The following is a 13,567-nucleotide window of genomic DNA, read 5'->3' on the forward strand; positions in this document are numbered from 1 at the left end:
CTTCTATTCCTTTACAGGAAAAAGCTATATCGTTTCTTGTCTGTAAAAGCACTACTTTGTAATTCCTGCAGAAGATTAATATGTACTCTTTTGTGATGGGAAGCACATATTTCCTTATACTTTGAATGCATAATAGCAAACATAATATAAAAAAGAGCAGAATAGAACACCCTAAACAGCTACATCAAAGAAAAAACTAACCTTGAAGATGGGCAGAGGCATGGAGGGGCAAAGTCAGGGCAGAATCAGGATTCAATCCCATTTTTTCTTATCTAAGGTAGTAACTGCTCTAGACCAAACTAAATTTGCTATACTTCAGTGTGACAAAACCAAGGGATTTGCCATTCAGTGTCATTTCTTTTAGGTTCATTGCCGGTACCTGTATAACATCATATTTGATTTATCTCTTGCTTAAGGTTGTTCTTAAAGGTATAACCAAGTCCTAATGGCCTCTTTCTAGATGTTACTGCATATTTTCCTAATTTCCTCACAGTTTCATGGTTCAGATTTTCTATATAATTCTGGTATGTGTGGCAAGTACACAGACTTATACTTTAATACTGAAATCTGAGTTTTATTATAGCAATGCTATAAATTCCTGTCTCACAAGATATTTCAAACAATATGGGCTCTGGGATGCATTAACCATTTCTTTTGGCCGCTAGCCACAACCTTCTAATGAATTCAGCAGGATAACAGGAGAGGCCAGAAAAGGGGAAGTCTGAGCCAATATAGTGTTTGGAATCAAACACAGGACTGACCCTCTAGGGTGTTCTCTGGTTCTGTTTATGAAAATGATCTTCTTTTAGAAACAACAGCCTAAAATATTGAAAAGTCATAGTTCTGGGATCTGATTCTCTTGTACTTTTACAGGTTTATACCTACTTCACTGAGAATACTTGGGTAGTTGGTCTCCCATTGTCTCTTCTTTTCCCCCCAAATAGAAAAACGGATTATGTAACCTCAAAAGTCTGGTTCCTCAGCGAGGCCTCCTGGCTGTCTTGGCTTAGTTTCATGCTATAAGCTATATTTTGTGAACCGAGGCTCCACTGAAGCAAAAATAACCAACCAACCAAAAGACTCTCCCTTGACCTCCTGAGCTGTTTTCATACTTTCACTGTGGGCAACATGTATGAGTTGGAGAGAAGAATATTTCTCTTAATTTTTAAAGAGAACGTGTTTGCACAAGCATTTAGCACTCAGTAATGAGCTGCTCATTTCAAGACAAGGAACTAACAGCAAACTTTGCTGCTATGTTCTTCTGTTTACATGTCCAAAGGTCCTGCTTCCACCTTCTCTCCCTGTCTGCCCTGCATAAGACACAGGAGAGAGCAGCCCCATCATGGGGAACAGTCTTTCAGTGAATCACAATGACTCACTCCAGGCAACGCTCAGCAAAGACTGTGTTGTGCTGGTTTACAGTAAAGCTGTGGTTACCGCAGTAAACCCAGTGGTTACCGCTACTTTGCTGCTCGCAGGATAAACAGAATAATACAATAGTTGTGTATTCAGGAAATTTCACATCGCATACAGTGACTCCTTGTAGATCTGTAGTGATTTGATTTACTTAAAAACTGCTTTCCTTTAACAAATATAAAGATCAATTAAATGTTTAGTTGGGAAAACTTCCCAGCCAAGCGTAGAATGGTAATGGCTTTTTTAATAAGTCAAAACTAACTCTCCTAAGCAGAGTTTGGTGATCTGTTGGCCCAGTCATTGTCCATATTACTTCTGCTCCCAACATGCTGTTACCTCCTTTCAGCACAGACAAATATATACATAAACCAACTGTATTATAACACCCGATCATCCAAAGCTAAGCAAAAAGCCGAAACAAATTAGGCAATAGTCACCTCATCCTTAAATAACCTGTTACAGCCAAATAAGTTAAACAAGACCAAGCCCCAGGCAGGCCAAAACAAGTCCTGATGAAGCCTAACAAGTCTTAATGGGTCCTGAGGTCTGTGCTTCGCACACAGCCTTCGGCGAGTTGCAAGCAATGGTTGCACCATTTTACCGGCTTATGAAGCTCTGAAACTTTAAGAAGTTCACGTCACACACAGAAAATTATTTTTTACGCTATTTAATTAAACCCCGTTATTAAATAGGCATTTAGTAAACATTCATTTTAGCAATCTTATTCTTACATAATAATTTGTGTCAGGTATTATAGTTGTGGTTAGTTATAGCTGTGTTTACAAATAGCATAGCATAATATAAGTGCCTGCATATGACCTTTGTAACGAGTTCTTCCTGCTTATAATATATATTTGCCATTCTTTGAGTCTAATTCTAAGCTCACTTACTGGCCCTTGAGCCAGAAGGAGTCCACAAAATTTGCACAAAGACTTTAAAAAAAATTACATTTTTTTTTTTAAGGCAATGTTTACCCTGACAGCTATTACATTTGAACAAGAAATATGTCTGTCTGTTCAGAAAGACGTTTCCAGTTCTTGGATGAATCCCCAGATCCAGTTTCTCCAGCTGGTGCCTGTCTGGTGCTTTATTCTGTCTGACCACTGGATTTCCAGGAAGCTATTTTTGATTGTATGTGAAGTACAAATTGTACCAAATCATTCCTTTTCCTTTTGCTCACTCTTGTGAGTTTTTGAGTTGCAAACACTGTCTTTTGGTCTTTGAAATGGCAAGAAAATATAGGGTTAGCATTGTAGAAGAGCACTATATCACTATCCTTCGATGTGATATTGTAAAAACACCATAAAGAAATTCAAATACTGATCCATATGGGTTAGTCTTATGTAACCTGATATTATTTACCAGAGATTTAAAGGAAGAAGGAAGATGGGAGTGTTCAGCATTATACACCAAGGAAAACCTACCCACTGAAATTTTACATAGACTTTTAAATGAGAAACTCCAGATTCTTTGTAATGTGAACAAAACCAGTAAGCATTGGTTAAATTCTATGAAGTCTGAGATACCAGACTAGACCAGAGAACAAGGTAGAGCGTTATATCAGCCTTTTCTGATGGTTGCATCAGTGGATGCTACAGGTTGCTTAGCAGGTATATGGCAAATTTCCATAAATAATAGGGGAACACACTGCAACTAAATTTTAGCCTGACTTGTAAGTGAGAGGAAAAGTACAGATGAAACATAGAGTTAAGTATTTGGAAATTACTTGGAACTCTGAAAGCCTTGTTTCTCTCTATCAAAGATGATAAAATTCACAGAGATAAGAGGTGTTTGATCTGATGATTTGCCATACGCAGAACCTTTTTAATAGAACTATAGTAACTTGATCTCTGAAGCCTTGTGCTCTTGCAGGCATGACATATTTGTGCTCACATGAAGAATGCCATTTTATGCAACACACTTGCTTGTTAGTCTTGGGCTTTCAGTCACCTTTATTTTGTCCAGCAGCTACTTGCTTCTAACATGGTAATTTAGACTTCTAGTTCACACTAGCTCTCTTGGGCTTAACACATATGGTCTTTAGAAGCTTTCTATTGACACAATTTCCATTTTCTTTCTCTATGCACTCCCAGTACTGTCAGCAGTCATTTTAGTTTGTTTCTTATTTCAACCATCAAGTCAACATTTCCTTTATAAAAACGAAAAAGGTCCGAAGTTTCTAAGTATTCCATCCTTCTTCCAATAAATGTAACAAGTACCAATGTATTTAGGAAGATTATGTTTGGTGACAGACTCTCATCTCTCTTTACCCTAATAGTTTCTTTTCCAGGAAAAAAAAACATAATTACTCCAAGAGCAATTTATTTAATTACCATTATGGGAGACTTCAAAGGAAATCAGTTGGATTGAAATAGTGACATCGCCCTGGCAACTTTTTGAAAAGAACGTTTTGCTAGAAATATGCTGAATGTAAGGGTATATTTAAGAGAGGGGGAAGCCTAATCCCATTCTTTTGACTGAAACTTTCAGTCTTTTTTTATTAGAGATGTGTGTATATATATATACACGTGTGTTAATTATTTTTGTTATTGTTATTGGCCTCTATTTTTCTTCTATGAATATAAATTCTTTCCTCTGTACTTGCCTTATACTACAGTCATTCTATCTAGAGACTATGATGCTCTCACTCCAGCAGTTCTACCAAGCGTCAGGTAGTTTTCCTCTTTCTTTCTCACAAGCTCAGTTTTAAGTAACACTTAACTGGTCTTCATTAGGGATAAAACTATCTGTTATTGATTTGGAAGCTAAAGCTTTACCTGACTGGACATACATTCATTCACACTCCCATTGGTTAAAGTAACACTGCCGGTCTAAGATGCAGAAATCTAAGATTAGTGATCTGAGATGCAGATATATGCCACAGGTCCTGATTATTGCACTCGTAAGGTCAAGGCTTGCCCTTGACATCAGAGAAATGGTGGCAAAAGGTAGAGTACTTATATCTCCAAAACATATAATGCACTTCCAGAATATACCTAATTATAGCTGATTCATAGCTTCAGCTATGAATAATGCTGATCTAAATGAGCAAATGCCCATTTTTACCCATTTCTCATGACCAGCTTTCTGTGGAACATCAGTTTCTGGAACTAGAGCTTTTATGCAAGAACAACTATAGGTTCAAGTTATTTAAATTTTGCCTGTTCTGCATGATATCATGATGCCGAACATCATTCCAACTGTAGCAAGGCACTGCCTTAAAGCTATTGCTGTTAATGGTTCCTATCAGAAGAATAGAAATGAAGTGTTTTGTTGCAATCATTTGTAATTATAGGTCAGAAATAGAGCCAATCTGTAATCTCTGGGATGTATTAGTGGCTCACATGATCAGTTAGAAATATGTAATGAACAGGTTTAACTTAAAATGAATTATGTTCATGCAAAACATACTGAATCATTTGCCTTGTTTTGCAAATGTATCATTTGCATGAAAAACAAATTTTAATTGCAAGCTGATGAGCCTGTCTCTTTTGTGCTATTTGTATGCTTAGCATCACCTTAGCACCTCTTGTTGCATTTTTGGTTTTATATCATAATATTGGGAATTATGTCTTAGCCGTTATATCTTTGAGACACTGAAAATACAAATAGTTCCTCTGATTTGTGCTCAGAGCAGGTCACGCTGCACAGGAAGCCAAAGGGAAGGTTGTATCTAATGAAAGTGATTTTTTTCTTTGTGTTTGTGTGTTTGTTTTTTAAGTTAAATGGAAATATTCTATGGTGACTACTTACAACAAGACATCTCAGAAGATACGCATGCAAATATTGTTTGAGTTATAATCTTGTGATTTAATGGGTTGTAAATAATAATTTAAATTTGTAGCTTTGGTCCTTTCAGCTGTAACTTCCCATTAGACACTTCAACAGCAATGGTCTCCTTTATTAGAACTATTGACACTGTATTAGGAATGTGTTTGAATATTCTGATGTTATTATCTCATGTTATTGAGCCAACAATCTCTGCCTATGAAAAAATTAATTATTGATTCAGTTATTCATTCCAAAAATCTCAAAGTGGCTTTTATACTCTTTATGGAAGAAATTTTCACTAAACTGGAAGAGTTAAGCAAGCATTAAAAAGAACTTTACATGTGCGTGGCTGAAGGATCTGAACTCTTCCCTCTGCTGCTCCAAGAAAGCTGAGAAAAAGAGAAGGCTCTGATTAGAAATGTAGCTCTCACCTTTCTTTCTCTAGCAAATGTATTTGAAAAAGAAAGAGACTCTTAGTAATTCACTAACTTGTCAAATTTTATAAAGATAGGTGTTACAGAGAGTCTAATTATGTGAACCTTTCTCAGTGAGAGTCAAAATGGTTGCTAAACAAACTGCTGTCAGAGTGGTTTGCACGTGCGTCCGAAGTGGCAAACTTTTATCAGAAACTTTCCTGCTTGAGGGAGACCAAATTGAAGGGCACCAGAGGAATGAATAGCCTAGTAGAATTATATTCAAAGTGGAAAAACGTTTGTAGAGGAACACATTGGTCATATAACGACCACACAAGATGCTGTAATGATTTGGCATTTTCGCAGCACTGCTGAAGCTGCCTCTAGAAATGAAGCCATAAGTACAATATCACAGATTCAGTTTAGATTTCTGATTGCATGGAGGTGCTCAGCCCTTCAACAAGAATCATAGAATTGTTTAGGTTGGAAAAGACCTTAACAGATCATCACGTCCAACCGCTATCCTAGCACTGCCATCTCCACTACTAAACCATGTCTCTAAGCACCACATCTACACATCTTTTAAATACCTCCAGGAACGGCGACTCATCCACTTCCCTGGACAGCCTGTTCCAATGGTTGATAACCCTTTTGGGGAAGAAATTTTTTCCTAATACCCAGTCAAAACCTCCCCTGACGCACCTTGAGGCCATTTCCCCTTGTCCTATCACTTGTTACTTGTGAGAAGAGACTGACACCCACCTTGCTACAACCTTCTTTCAGGTAGATGTAGAGAATGATAAAGTCTCCCCTGAGCCTCCTTTTCTCCAGGCTAAACAATCTCACTTCCCTCAGCCACTTCTCTAAACCTTCCATCAGCTTCATAGCGCTTCTTTGGACACACTCCAGCACCTCAATGTCCTTCTTGTAGTGGGGGGCCCAAAAACTGAACACAGTATTGGATGTGCAGCCGTACAAGCGCCAAGTACAGGAGGACGATCGCATCCCTAGTCCTGCTTGCCGCACTGTTTCTGGTACAAGCAGGGATCCTATTGGCTGCCTTGGCATCCTACCATGCTTCCATGATGGCAACTGTATCATAGTTTTCCTGCTGCACAATGGCTTCCATCTCCTCGTGTTTGTCACCCATACTGCATGGTGATTATAGATCAGAACAGAAATGGGTTGCTTGTTGAAATTCCTTCTCGTTTGGTATGGTAGCTGAATAGGTCTGCCTGTAGTCATTAGTTTTTGATAGTTTTTCAGTTATCACTATTTAATCTTGACTTTCTGTCTCATTTTCGACCATCAGTCACAGCACAAGTGTTACTTAGCTGTTCATAAGGATAAATTCTTAGAGAAAAAAAAATATTCAGGGTTGGCTTAGCGTGTAAGTACAACATGAGTAGCTGGAAGTAAGTTGGCTTCAGTTGTCATTTATTTCCTCCTCAGGATGTCACTTACAGCCACTTACATAATAGCAAACTATGTTGAAGCTAGCATGGACTTTGGTTGCAGCTATATTGGCCTTTGAGTATACAGGAAATCATGAGAATTCCAGTTTGTCTGAGATGCACAAGAACACAATTGCTGTTTAAAATAAATTCTACCAAGAGCTTAGTCATTACTTCAAACGACTCTATCAATCACCGTGTTCTTTAATAAGACTACCTTTCTTATGCTAGTTATTTTCCTGTAGAGTTTATGCTTAAAAACAGACAGCCTCTGTCACGTTTATCTTAAGTGGATCTCCCCAAGGCAGCAAGTAAATGTAAAACGCTGTTTACAGCAATTTTTCATTTCCCAAGCCTTTTACTATCACTCTCTCAGGCTTATTTCTGTGTCATTCATTTCATAATGTACTAAGTTGTCTTCTTACTTTCTACTGCTTTGTATGAGGTGCACCAAATGGCAATTTCACTCTTCTTAAATGAGTACAAATTAAATCAAAGCCTGGTGAAAATACTTTCCTTCCATGATGATTTCAGAGTTGGATACTGAAGGATATATCACATCATATTAGTCAGGAGGAGGTTATTTTTCTTCCTCTTTCCTGCGAAATGACTTCTATTTTCAAAAAGCCATCATTTTATGATTTTGTCTATGGTTTCCTAATACTGAGTCTCAAAGCTGCTACAGGAAAATATGGCTGCATTTCAAAACTATTCTTTGGAGCAGCTGGGGATTATTGGCTTTAAATATCTCTGTAATCCAATACAGTGCTATAAAACATAATTTAAAAATGCAAAGGATTAAGATTTCCTTTCATAGGATTCTACGGAACTCAGAATAGGATTCTACAAAACTTACTTAGCATTTTTAAGGTAACTTCTATTGCTAAAGATGAAAATTACCAGTTCTGTAAAGATTTTATTTATGTATTTAGTACATACAAATCTTGTCATGACCTAGAATCCCTCTGTAGTAGGATACCCTTAGAATCTGGGCTGTTTGTACACCATATGTAAAATTATATACATACTTAGCTCTGCAGAACTGCAGCCTTAGATGAACCTTTACAATTGCGTCATGCTCCCATGCAAAACAGCAAAATATGAACTGGGGGAGTGGGAGGTTCTCATTATTCAGTGGAATAACTAGGAGAATTTTTTCCTAAGTATCTTTAAGTATGAAAAATTTCTGTTTCTGGACTAAATACTTTTGTCTCATAAGACTAATTAAGTTTTGTGAATGACACAAAAGACTTTATATCAATTTGCATTCAGATGAGGGTTATTTGCTGTTTGCTCCAGTGAGAACTGAAACACACTTCGGCAAGAAGAGAGATTCAGTGTTTCAGAAGGGCTCACAGGGAGTTAGCTGCTGGTGGTCTGTTTTAGAATTACACATTTGGAAAAACGATATTTACCAGTTACATACACAACATGAAAATCTTGTCCTGTATCAGAGATTGGAGCTCTTGTCATTTAAACAAAACGTTTTACATTAGACTGCTGCATATTGCCCTTTAATGCGTGATTCGCAGTAGTTATATGTATATATGGCTAGTCTCGTGAGGTTAATCATATTTATAAAGTCAAATTGCTGGGTATGGAGTCCTTTAGTTTTTAATTGTCCTATTTTGTATGTGATGAATAAGGGCCATGGTCCTGACATTTAGAGAGGGGACTCTGGTGGTGTATGAATAGATCTTTATGTCCCAATGCTGCCCTGAGAGAAGAGGTTCATTTGAGGAAGTGAAAATCCATCTCCTAATGGGATGATTTCCTGACTGGAAAGACATGCATAAAGCCCTTAACTGCTGGGTGCAACTGAAAATAAAAAAAAAAATGTGATTTTGTCTCATCCCTCAGTTCAGCTTGTTCCATTGAAAGTAGCCCTTGCAAATGATGATACGCCAGTGTTGCACCTTTCTCAATTCTGTGTATCATATAAGTAGCTCTATCAAGGAAAAATCAGGCATACTCTGGTTCCAGTGGAAAAATGCAATAATCCTAATTCTAGTCTTGTCTAGATTAAGAATACCTTAAATCTCACAGAAAGGTTGACATTTTTCAGGACTAAAGGGTTTATTTTAAGAACTGTCTTTGTTGTCTGTGTTGTGCAAACTAGATATACCGTATAGCAGATCTTGCATAATGTTATTTCATGTAAATAAAATGAGATACCTTCTTTTCCACAAGTATGCTGTCTAAGCTAAAAACTATTCAAAGATTTGTCTAATAATGTGGAACAGTTTAAAATTAAAAAGTAATTGAGAGAATCAAGTTAAATGTGGAAGGTATTGATTCTCAGTATTTTATCTTGCTTCATAAACAAAAGGGACCAGCCTATGTGTTTACCTTTATGCACCGTTTTCTTGAAATGACTCAAGGAAGAGAACAAAGTTTTGTTAAACAGGAAAAAATTAAGTTAAAACCGAATCTTAGGTTAACAAGATGTGTGAAACTTGCTGGTTAGGACTGAATAGCTTTCTGCAGCAAGAATTTGTATCCTTCAAAAATATTTTTATATTAGTCTATATAAATTTCTTGAAAATACTTAGGCACTGACTATTTGAGTACAGCAATGTACAAGAGGATGAAAATACATGCCAGACCAAACTCCTGTGTTCACACTGCCGTGCAAACCTTCACCAACACGAGTGATGAAACAGTTGTGCACAGAACTGTTCTACATACCTCAATTCATGTATTTTATTAAAAACTTCCAAAGTAGTTAAACTCATGATATGCCCTAAAGATTAACCAGTATGGGCTCAATGGGACTCGGCTGATTATTTGATCTGGAAATCTTTTTCCTACCTTCTTTCCACATGACCTGCTCATTTTTCATGACCCTGATTACAGTATTCAAGGCAGAAAGTCTCTTAGCTAACCATTTAAGTTAAACCATGGAGTATGAGCCCTGAGGCTGCTCAGAACAGCCCTGTCCCAAAAGCAGAGAAATGCCCAGGTTCTTGCCAGCTTTGCTGTGCCGTTACACGGCGGAGAGGCCTCTGCAAAGCTGCAGGTCCCTCCCTGCCTCCCCAGGCAGCCGAGGGCTCAGGCAGCTCTGCCCACCTCTCCGTCCTTAGACCTCAAACTTAGGCACTCTTAACTTCAGAACTAATGTGATTTAATATTTATTCTGTCATTGAAAAACTGTTTGTTTCCTTGTCTGACAATAAAATTTTTGTAAAATAAATCATCCATCTTTTCAGCTAATTCTAATTACAGCTAAAAATCTCATCTGTCTGAGAGTTTGCTATGTTTACTTGATACTTTGCAAAACATTCAGAACAAATCATCCATTATTATATTGCTACACTGTGTTCTTGACTGTTTTCTGCTGAGTGTATTCCTGAGAACAATTGCTGGTTTAATGTATCATCCAGAAGTTATGGCCTAGACAAATCAGAAAAATTGTTTAGTCTATTATAATTTGGCATATGGTCATTTAATAACACACAGGATGTCAGCATGACTATTTGGGATTATTTTTGCTATAAATATAATGAAAGAAATTTAAAATTGGCTAAATTTTATTTCCATGACTGATCTTGTCATTAAATAATCTTTGCTGGTTCTTTGTTTTTGTCTATTAGTCATCTATAACAGCCGTTGAAGTTTGTGTGTGAGGTGGTGCAGTGTAGGGTGACTTTAACTTGGCCCTTTGGCACAGGGCTAACCCCGCACCACCACCTCTCTGCTGTGCAGTGCTGTGCAGTGCTGTGTTGTGCTGTGCAGTGCTGTGTTGTGCTGTGCAGTACTGTGCAGTGCTGTGCAGTGCTGGTTGTCCTGTGCAGTGCTGTGCTGCCTGCTGAGGCTCTGCACTTCGTGGACTCAGAGCAAGGGTGTGCGAGAGAGTGGAGTTGACGCATTGTGGAGCAGTCGAGCCCGTGGCTCTACTCCGTGCCCAGAGTCTGTGGACACAGTTATATCATTTTTCAGGTTTATGATAGATGTGTTCTTAATTAGTTGAATAGCGTGTTTCTGTTAGGAATATTGATGGATTTTGTTCTCTAATGGTAGAACAGACTTTTCTTATGTTAACATCTTCCTAGCTTTGCATTGCCAGACCAAAGTAGCGCTCTACGAGTATAAAACTAGACATGTTATCTATGTAGCTAGAAGTGTCCTGAAGGCATGTTCTCACAAATATTTAGGGAGGTCTTCTATTTCTATGCAAACATTTTGTGTATACACCTCACTGTGTAAGTTGTTTTTCAGAGTGTGGACTAGATATTGTTTTAACATTTCTCAGTCCTGCACACCTCACCTGATCAACTTACATGGGCAGCATTTGGGAATCTCATCGTGTTCATATGCCTTTCTGATGTGATTTGATCTTTTGTGGTGGCTGGTTAACTCTAATTTTCCCTATATCCCTGATAGATCTAAGCTCAGTTCCAAAATTGCCAACGTTTGTTTGTATGCAGTTAAAATATGTTAATGGAATTCTTCCTTTTGAGAAAGGAAAGTCTATCTTAGTTCCAACCTGGCATCCACTACATTTAAGGAAGCGGGAAGCAGGGTTTTTTTTTGAAAGCTTTCTTAGGAAAACTTGGGATTTCAAAATTATTTGTTGTGCAGTTCTAAATAACAATGGAAAAAATCAGAATATTGCAGTTTGGTCAACTGCCCATTGAGACTTGCTTTGCCATAGAGAGGAATATAATCTGTGTACAGAAATAACAATAACATTGAGGATATTTCTAAGATTGTGATTTTTTAAAAAAGACTAGAAACATTTGCAGCAAATGATTCTGACAGTTCACTATCTGTGTAGTGTAGTGCAGTGTCTGAATAAAAGTGCTGCACACAGGGAATTTGCAGACACTCACCAGGGCAGCAGTCCAGTCAGCTGCAGCAATTGCCGTCCTCAGATCTGTATTCCATGCTTACAGGATTATGAGGTATTTTTCCACAAGAGAAAAGGAGTTGCTTTATAGACAGTTTAGCTGTTTTTCTGTATTTTCTGCTGAAGAAGTAGGAAACTGTAGGCTTACAGCAGCTGAGTTAATGTTAAATGTTTGAAAGGATTAAGTGGATTGTTTGAAAAAAAAAAAAAAGAGAAAAAGAGACTTCTTTCTGTTAATAATACTGCTTCATTTTTTAATGGAGTTTATTTTAGCTTAACTTAAGAGCATCTTGTGCACCTTGCCTTTTAGGAAGAAAGTAGTTTATAAAAAGCCAAACTGTAGCTGTTTTGAATTTAAGCAATTTCATAGACTTCAGTGGAACCTTGGTGATTTATTCTATTAGCTTTTCTTATGTCGATAGGAGTCAGAGGGCTTACCGCTGTGGCAACCACTATGTAACTGAACAGAGAGTATGAACTTCAGCAAGGGAGAAGGCGAGAGGGGCACGAGGAGGCCAGGGAGCCCTCATTGCCTGCAGCTCTAGCTTGAATTGCAGCCTATCTAGCAGTAGGTCACTTACTAAAGAGCCAACTTGGTATTACTAGCATGGAGTCCTTTCACAGAACAACTCAAAACAGAAGCAATTACCATAAACAGCCTAAGCGAGGTTTTTTTTTAGCCTAAGTAATGGATGAAAGAGAATTGTCTTGAAGACATGCAGCCTTACTGCTTTCTCTCTATACGCATATATGCAGAGGATAAAACAAAAGGTAGCAAATAACTTTTGCTTTAAATCCTTATTAGTAAATTAGGCATGAATGTGTGATTAATGTTTTGTTTCCAGCACTTCACACTTGAATAGCTGGTAATAAGCAGCGTATGTATCAGCTTGGCTCTTCCATTATTGTTAAGCATTTTCAGAAAGTGTTTACTGATTTACACAACAGTATTAAGAAGTTTGGAAGTAATGGTCATATTTGTTTACTTATTTTTTTTACTTTATTTGTTTACTTATTTATATATATGCCTTTATGAATATAGCATCAAGTGTTTTATTAGTATCTTGCAGAAGAGTAAAGTGAATTACACTGAAAGCTGAAAACCAACATTGTAGGAACCTTGTAAAATTGGTTGTTCTGTAAAGATTGAAGGAGAATATATTGGAAACCCCAGGGATAAGTCAAAGTGGCCTTTATGATGGATTGCTGGAGGTATAGACCTTAGTTCAGGTTTCACCGTATTATGCAATTTTGGCTTCAAATATTAATTCTGATCTAGTGTTTTATTAGAAAGTAAGAAATCAATATAATTCTGGTAATTTAAATCACAGGAAAAGTAGGACTAAATAGCCAAATCAATTATTATATTATTAAAAGTATCTGAATATGTTTTTATTGGTTCATGGCGTTTATCGTCACCAGCATAAAGACAGCAGAATTGGCATCAATGCCGCTCTCTGCTTTGATGACTTGATCCTCAGAGGCAGGCAGAAGGGCTACTTCAAGGGTCTAAATCGAAAACGTAGGTCCTCAGAGTTCTGTCAGCCACTGCTCCTGCCTAGAAAAAACATAAGTAGTTTATTTTCAGCATGAAGATCTGTTGGTCATGAAAAAGCTTTTTCCAGGCATGTGTAGAAATATTCCATTCTTGATAAGCAAAGTAT

Source organism: Tauraco erythrolophus, chromosome 15 (genome assembly GCF_009769465.1).
Source record: "Tauraco erythrolophus isolate bTauEry1 chromosome 15, bTauEry1.pri, whole genome shotgun sequence".
Taxonomy (NCBI): domain Eukaryota; kingdom Metazoa; phylum Chordata; class Aves; order Musophagiformes; family Musophagidae; genus Tauraco; species Tauraco erythrolophus.